This window comes from Anolis carolinensis, unplaced genomic scaffold, assembly GCF_035594765.1.
Source record: "Anolis carolinensis isolate JA03-04 unplaced genomic scaffold, rAnoCar3.1.pri scaffold_18, whole genome shotgun sequence".
Lineage (NCBI taxonomy): Eukaryota > Metazoa > Chordata > Lepidosauria > Squamata > Dactyloidae > Anolis > Anolis carolinensis.
Genome location: NW_026943828.1, coordinates 5486307 through 5494847, shown reverse-complemented (window position 1 = coordinate 5494847; position 8541 = coordinate 5486307). Strand labels below are relative to the sequence as shown.

Below are 8541 nucleotides of genomic sequence, written 5' to 3'. Positions count from 1 at the left end.
TAAAATCTCTTCTTAGTGATAATTAAATAACTACACTTCTGACTTGTTCCAGTTAATTTGCAAAACTTTTAATTTTCCCAAATTCTTCTAGGTAATTTTCATTTTTTCTCCATTGTTGTATTGGGTTTTCCACTGATAAATAGGTATCTTCTGCAAATAAATTAATTTTATTTGTTTTAATACTCTTAGTTCCATAACTAATGTATCTGTTTCCTGGATCTTTATTTTCCAATATTTCTCAATATATTCCTCTATTTTACTTTTGGAGTTTTCTTTTGCCAAGTATAGTCCTTGATATGATCTTGGAAAAGTTAATATTTTGTCTTCCATCCTTGTATGATTCTTACCTTCCTTGTCTTTAATGGATGTTATTATTTTTTTCCTTTCTAATGTGTGCTGCCTTGGCTAATAATTTGGAGTTTCTATTACTGTATTCAAAGTATTCTTGTTGTGAATGCGCCTTCAGAGACTGTGAATGATAGTGGTGGGATCAGGAGAGGAAGGAAAAACCCTCGCGAGGAGGACTCATTGGAGGATTTGTTTAGGAAAAGGGTCAGGGAGACTGATGGGGAGTCTTCTGAGCAGGATTTATGTGGGGATCCTGAGGTGGAAATGGATGCTGGGGAACAGGTGTTAACGGAGGAATTGGGCACGGACTGGGCACGGGCACCGGAGATGCTTTGGGACGAATCGGGGCCCATGGATACTGCTGATGCTGGGGAAGCTTGGGTGTCTTCAGAAGCAGATCCCACTTGGTCTGCTTGGAGGAGTGAGAGGGAGTCCACAGGTGTGGATAGAGTTGGGCACGGGCAGGATGATTGGGACTCTGATGAGGAATTAGGAACGCCTGACCCAAGGGCATTGGCTGTGTGGAGTTCTGATTCAGATTAAGAAGTTGAGACACCTGCTCTTTGGGCGTGAATAGTTTGGACGCCCAGGGAGACCTGGATATATTGGGGTTGTTTGGCCATTATACCTTGCGTGTGGCAAGGTGTTGCTGGGCGCCACTGGGTTTCCTGTGTGTGTTACTGAAGACTGAACTGGGACTTTGCAACGGATGTAAGTTTAATCTGGGTTATTCTGCAACGGGAGGGCTGGAATTGTGTGGGTTTTCCTGGACTGCACTGTTATTGCTATTTTGTATTATCTGCTGTTTGCCCTCGTTGCTTTGGCTCTCTGTGCCATTTCGTGTTGTGACCTTCTTGGATGACTTCAACCTCTCGGACCTTGGACCTTGGACTGGAACTTGACTCGGCTTTGCTCTTCGCTCTCAATCTGTGGCTTGGCGTCGTTCTCTATTCCGTGGCTGTCTGCTCTTACTGACTACTACCTTCGCTCCTGATACCGGCGCTGTCTGCTTATCCCGACTTCGGACTGGCTTGACGACGTTCTCCCGCTCTGCTCCTTTAACTCCTGGCTTGGCGTTTGCTTCTGCAGCAGCTTGGCGTTGCTGGTTTATCCCGACTTCGGACCGGCTTGACGACACTTTCCCGCTCTGCTCCTTTAACTCTTGGTTTGGTGTATGTTCCACCAGCGGTTGCTGTGAGCTCGCCAGCGTCTCACTGTTTCGCTGCTCTCAACTGGGAGTTCCCTAGCTCAGTTTGTGCGTTTGTTTGTTTTGAACTCCTTTTTGTACTTTTGAGTTTTGGGAAAGGTTTGTGGGCTTCAATACTGCTTGCTTAGTTCATGCCTCTGTTTTTCAGCCCATTGTGAACTTTTGAGTCACGTTCTAGAACTTTAAATTTAACCTGGATTATATCTGGCTAATCCGGATTATTTGCCAGTTCTTGTTTTTTGGTGTTTTTCCCACTTGTTCTACTTAATAACACTGAAAGTTAAGTGTTTTAAGTCTTTTTAGTTTGTTGAGCTATTTTTTGGACTGTTGCTTTCATAAACTCTATTTTGCTCTCTAATTGGCGTCTGACAATTCTCCATTTAAAAATATCAAAATTCTTTGTGCCTTTTCTAACTCTGTTTTCTCATTGCTGTTGTTTTTATATAGCTTTGTTTATCCTTTTCTAGCATATATTTCATCTCTAATTCCGTAATTTCTAATTCTAATCTTTTTTTCTTCTTGTTTTCTTTAAATTATGTTGTTCTTTAATAAAATTCCTCTGGCTACTGCTTTCATTGTATCCCATACCATCATAGTGTAGCAATTGATGATGATGATGATGATGATGATAAATCTTCATTTGTACCCTGCCACCATCTCCCCTAAGGGACTGGGGGGGGCCACAGAAGCATTCCAAGTGCCCCACAAATAAACAACAATACACAAGTATAAATATAAAGACATAAGTAATATCAACAGCGCACATTAAATCCCACTAATAAAATTGTAAGAGTATGAAATTATAACAATTCCTGAAACGCAATAGAACCTGCAGAAGGCCGGCTATCTGCTGTAACCATCCAACTGCGGAGCAGTGGTTCATCAAGCTGACCAGAGATTACTCAGGATCAAAGGACTGTCTGAAGAGCCATGTTTTTAAACTCACCCAAAATACTTGAAGTGTGGGGGCTAAACAGATTTATTTCGGGAGGGCATTCCAGAGCCGGGGAGCCACCTACTCAACCCCCCCCCCCTCTTTCTCTTGTATTTGAGATGGTGGTGGACCTAGAAGGAGATGCGGTCTCTGTAAAGAAGTGTGCGTTTATTTTGATTTATAGATGTCATGTTTGTTTAATTTTGTTTGGCTATGTTTAAAAGGGTAAGTATTAGTTACCAGTGCGTGGTAACCAGCTCAGCATTCTGAGGCAGGTTACCATAGTAACGAGGGCGGAGCCTCGTTACTAAGGAAAAGGAGGGAATGTTTTAAAAAACAGTTTAGTCTGTGATCTGAGAGTCACAGGAAATAGACTGGTTCCAGGTTTAGGGAAACCAAGGTAGTTCAAATTGTAGTCTGTGATTTTTAGTCACAGGGAAGACACTGGTTCCAGGTTAGGGAAACCAAGGTAGTTCAAATTGTAGTCTGTGATTTTTAGTCACAGGGAAGACACTGGTTCCAGGTTTAGGGAAACCAAGGTAGTTCAAATTGTAGTCTGTGATTTTTAGTCACAGGGAAGACACTGGTTCCAGGTTTAGGGAAACCAAGGTAGTTCAAATTGTAGTCTGTGATTTTTAGTCACAGGGAAGACACTGGTTCCAGGTTTAGGGAAACCAAGGTAGTTCAAATTGTAGTCTGTGATTTTTAGTCACAGGGAAGACACTGGTTCCAGGTTTAGGGAAACCAAGGTAGTTCAAATTGTAGTCTGTGATTTTTAGTCACAGGGAAGACACTGGTTCCAGGTTTAGGGAAACCAAGGTAGTTCAAATTGTAGTCTGTGATTTTTAGTCACAGGGAAGACACTGGTTCCAGGTTTAGGGAAACTAAGATAGTTCAAATTGTAGTCTGTGATTTTTAGTCACAGGGAAGACACTGGTTCCAGGTTTAGGGAAACCAAGGTAGTTCAAATTGTAGTCTGTGATTTTTAGTCACAGGGAAGACACTGGTTCCAGGTTTAGGGAAACCAAGGTAGTTCAAATTGTAGTCTGTGATTTTTAGTCACAGGGAAGGCACTGGTTCCAGGTTTAGGGAAACCAAGGTAGTTCAAATTGTAGTCTGTGATTTTTAGTCACAGGGAAGACACTGGTTCCAGGTTAGGGAAACCAGGGAAACTCAGATCTCTAGTTGTGTTGAATTAAGCAAGTTAGGAGACTTGTTTAAGTTTATTTGTAGAGTCTGAGTAGGAAGGGAAAGCATCCCAGTTAGATCCAAAGTGATCAGTTATTAACTTTGTGACCATCATCTAAGTGCCTTTAAAGAAGTTAATGTAACTTTTAAGGACTCATTTTTAAGGGACATTCTCACATGGGGGCTCTTTTGGGGGACATTCTCACTTGGGGGCTCTTTTTAAAGGGACATTCTCACATGGGGGCTCTTTTTTAAGGGAAAACAGGGTAGTTCACCTATATACAGAGAGCACTGTCAATGCGAACAACAATAGATCTGGATCAAATTTCAAATCACATCATTTATTTCGGTCATACACCAGCACAGGAAATAAAGGTCACAGTTACATACAGACTTGGTATGTTTAGTACATTTAAAATATAAAGAAACTAAAGCACAATAACCGGGGGGGGGGGGGTAGCGGAAGGGGAAATGGGGCAAAACATACAAGGCAGAGGTCTATCAGCCAGTAGGCTTGATCGATCCACGAAAAATTTGATTCTAAACTCGTTTCAAAACTAGAGGGGGTCAGCGTTTCGTTTTTGAAGGTATTTCCGAATTTTGCCCCCAAGATTTTTCGAAATTAACGAAAATTCGTTATCTTCAAAATTAATTCGTTAATGGCGGACGCGCATGCGCGGTCACCCAAAAACAGCCCCAGAGGGGGGGGGTTCGGGGGCTCTCCTGCTCTCATTTTTTCAGCTATACTGATCAAATTTGGTACAGTGGGAGAACACTGCTTGTTCTCTAAATTGCAGAGCGTTTGCCCTTTCCTAAGATTTATTGCACAATTTTATATTTCATATAGAAAAACTTTACCAATTGCAAAAAATCTGTTCCTGCTTTTGAATTGTTATTTCCTGTTCATTCAATAGGGGTTCCATCACTGTGAAAGTTCTTGCTTCTACTAATGTGTATCATTGTTTCAGTGCCCGTAAATCTGTCAAAATTTTAGGGCATTGGGGGACATTGGCCAAGAGACACATTTTGCTGCCTGCCACTATGCGCAATGACTTTCCCCAGGCATCAATACTGGAGGCCATTATACCCCAGTGGTCAAGCTCCTCCCCCTCCCAAGAAATGTAAGATTTCTGCGACGTTGGTTTGATTTATTGCCTGATGGCAAAATGGGTAAAGAACGACAGCCGCGAGACAAGAGAGATGCGGCGCATCGTGGGAAACACGACCACGTAGGCCGACAGGCAGCTAAAACCAAAGAAAAGAAAAGAAAGAAAAAGCCACAGGTGGCAAGGCCCATATGTTAAAATGGGCCGGCCACAGTTGGCCGGCATGCATACCAGAGAGGGAAAAAATTGTGGCCCGCAACAAAGGAAGGATCTTAGCTAAATAGCCTCAATATGTACAGAGGGACAGCTGCGAGAGAAGAGAGATGCGGCGCATCATGGGAAACACGACCACGTAGGCCGACAGGCAGCTAAAACAAAAGAAAAGAAAGATACAGCCACAGGCGGCAAGGGTCACACTTTAAAATACTAGGCCAGCCACCGTTGGCCGGCACGCTTCCCAGAGAGGGAATAAGAGTGGCCCACACTTTAAAATACTAAGCCGGCCACCGTTGGCCGGCACGCTTCCCAGAGAGGGAATAAATTGTGGCCCACACTTTAAAATACTAGGCCGGCCACCGTTGGCTGGCACGCTTCCCAGAGAGGGAATAAATTGTGGCCCACACTTTAAAATACTAGGCCGGCCACCATTGGCCGGCACGCATCCCAGAGAGGGAATAAATTGTGGCCCACACTTTAAAATACTAGGCCGGCCACCGTTGGCTGGCACGCTTCCCAGAGAGGGAATAAATTGTGGCCCACACTTTAAAATACTAGGCCGGCCACCGTTGGCCGGCACGCATCCCAGAGAGGGAATAAATTGTGGCCCACACTTTAAAATACTAGGCCGGCCACCGTTGGCCGGCACGCTTCCCAGAGAGGGAATAAATTGTGGCCCACACTTTAAAATACTAGGCCGGCCACCGTTGGCTGGCACGCTTCCCAGAGAGGGAAAAAGAGTGGCCCACACTTTGAAATACTGCCCAGGGGGGCCGGCCACCGTTGGCCGGCACGCATCCCAGAGAGGGAATAAGAGTGGCCCACACTTTAAAATACTAGGCCGGCCACCGTTGGCCGGCACGCTTCCCAGAGAGGGAAAAAGAGTGGCCCACACTTTGAAATACTGCCCAGGGGGGCCGGCCACCGTTGGCCGGCACGCATCCCAGAGAGGGAATAAGAGTGGCCCACACTTTAAAATACTAGGCCGGCCACCGTTGGCCGACACGCTTCCCAGAGAGGGAATAAATTGTGGCCCACACTTTAAAATACTAGGCCGGCCACCGTTGGCCGGCACGCTTCCCAGAGAGGGAAAAAGAGTGGCCCACACTTTGAAATACTGCCCAGGGAGGCCGGCCACCGTTGGCCGGCACGCATCCCAGAGAGGGAATAAGAGTGGCCCACACTTTAAAATACTAGGCCGGCCACCGTTGGCCGGCACGCTTCCCAGAGAGGGAAAAAGAGTGGCCCACACTTTGAAATACTGCCCAGGGGGGCCGGCCACCGTTGGCCGGCACGCTTCCCAGAGAGGGAATAAATTGTGGCCCACACAATAAAATACTAGGCCGGCCACCGTTGGCCGGCACGCTTCCCAGAGAGGGAATAAGAGTGGCCCACACTTTAAAATACTGCCCAGGGGGGCCGGCCACCGTTGGCCAGCACGCTTCCCAGAGAGGGAATAAATTGTGGCCCACACTTTAAAATACTAGGCCGGCCACCGTTGGCCGGCACGCATCCCAGAGAGTGAATAAGAGTGGCCCACACTTTAAAATACTAGGCTGGCCACCGTTGGCCGGCACGCTTCCCAGAGAGGGAAAAAGAGTGGCCCACACTTTGAAATACTGCCCAGGGGGGCCGGCCACCATTGGCCGGCACGCTTCCCAGAGAGGGAATAAATTGTGGCCCACACAATAAAATACTAGGCCGGCCACCGTTGGCTGGCACGCTTCCCAGAGAGGGAATAAATTGTGGCCCACACTTTAAAATACTGCCCAGGGGGGCCGGCCACCGTTGGCCAGCACGCTTCCCAGAGAGGGAATAAATTGTGGCCCACACTTTAAAATACTAGGCCGGCCACCGTTGGCCGGCACGCATCCCAGAGAGTGAATAAGAGTGGCCCACACTTTAAAATACTAGGCTGGCCACCGTTGGCCGGCACGCTTCCCAGAGAGGGAAAAAGAGTGGCCCACACTTTGAAATACTGCCCAGGGGGGCCGGCCACCATTGGCCGGCACGCTTCCCAGAGAGGGAATAAATTGTGGCCCACACAATAAAATACTAGGCCGGCCACCGTTGGCTGGCACGCTTCCCAGAGAGGGAATAAATTGTGGCCCACACTTTAAAATACTAGGCCGGCCACCGTTGGCTGGCACGCTTCCCAGAGAGGGAAAAAGAGTGGCCCACACTTTGAAATACTGCCCAGGGGGGCCGGCCACCGTTGGCCGGCACGCATCCCAGAGAGGGAATAAGAGTGGCCCACACTTTAAAATACTAGGCCGGCCACCGTTGGCCGACACGCTTCCCAGAGAGGGAATAAATTGTGGCCCACACTTTAAAATACTAGGCCGGCCACCGTTGGCCGGCACGCTTCCCAGAGAGGGAAAAAGAGTGGCCCACACTTTGAAATACTGCCCAGGGGGGCCGGCCACCGTTGGCCGGCACGCATCCCAGAGAGGGAATAAGAGTGGCCCACACTTTAAAATACTAGGCCGGCCACCGTTGGCCGGCACGCTTCCCAGAGAGGGAAAAAGAGTGGCCCACACTTTGAAATACTGCCCAGGGGGGCCGGCCACCGTTGGCCGGCACGCTTCCCAGAGAGGGAATAAATTGTGGCCCACACAATAAAATACTAGGCCGGCCACCGTTGGCCGGCACGCTTCCCAGAGAGGGAATAAGAGTGGCCCACACTTTAAAATACTGCCCAGGGGGGCCGGCCACCGTTGGCCAGCACGCTTCCCAGAGAGGGAATAAATTGTGGCCCACACTTTAAAATACTAGGCCGGCCACCGTTGGCCGGCACGCATCCCAGAGACAGAGAGAGAAGTAAAAAACCAGGAAATGTGGGCCCAAGCCCCTCAGACCCGGGGGGCCGGCCACCGTTGGCCGGCCCCAAGCCCACACCACAGAACCCACGGGGAAGGGCATGCATTCTTCCCGTCTGCTTTCGAAATGTGGGCCCAAGCCCCTCAGACCCGGGGGGCCGGCCACCATTGGCCCACGCCCACTCCCCACAACCCATGACACAAAGACACACTCCATGACAGCCAACCGTCTAGCCTCTGGAAAAAAACTACCCATTTATGTAGTCAACGATTCCATTATATCGTGATATTTTGCAGCCAAATTCATAAATTAAGCAATAACAACATAACATTACTGCATATTGAACGACTTCTTCTGTCACATTGGTTGTATAACATGAATTTTTGGTGCTTTATTAGGAAAATCATAATGATGTGTAATACGCTTCACTTCTACCAGTCCAATCCAAGATATGTCCTTATGGAAGCTTAGGTAGGCCCGTTCAGCTTTGATCAGTGAGACTCTTCTGTATTCAAGGAAATGTTGGGTCAATGAGACATAAAATATAACTGAAGTCACAGTCAGCATACAACATTACCAGCTTAAAAAACATTGGTGTAAAAACACGGCACTGGTCCGAGGGCTGAATAGAGAGGAGGTAGTTTGACAGTTAAAAAACAATGCAGTGCGAAATACTATTGGCCTGGCAACCAATTCAAGGCAACAAACGAACACACAGACCT

The 8541-nt window shown here is 47.4% G+C and overlaps 3 protein-coding genes across 5 annotated transcripts in view; 2 read left to right on the top strand and 1 right to left on the bottom strand.

The window, feature by feature from the left end:
- Positions 1-8541, bottom strand: part of LOC134294681 (loricrin-like) — a 676447-nt gene that overhangs the window by 414633 nt on the left and 253273 nt on the right. The gene's annotated exons all lie outside the window — the stretch shown is intronic.
- LOC134294684 (oocyte zinc finger protein XlCOF6-like) overlaps positions 1-8541 on the top strand; it is a 196020-nt gene that overhangs the window by 22231 nt on the left and 165248 nt on the right. The gene's annotated exons all lie outside the window — the stretch shown is intronic.
- The window catches only part of LOC134294654 (zinc finger protein 658B-like), a 334996-nt gene that overhangs the window by 254799 nt on the left and 71656 nt on the right, over positions 1-8541 (top strand). The window lies entirely within an intron of this gene.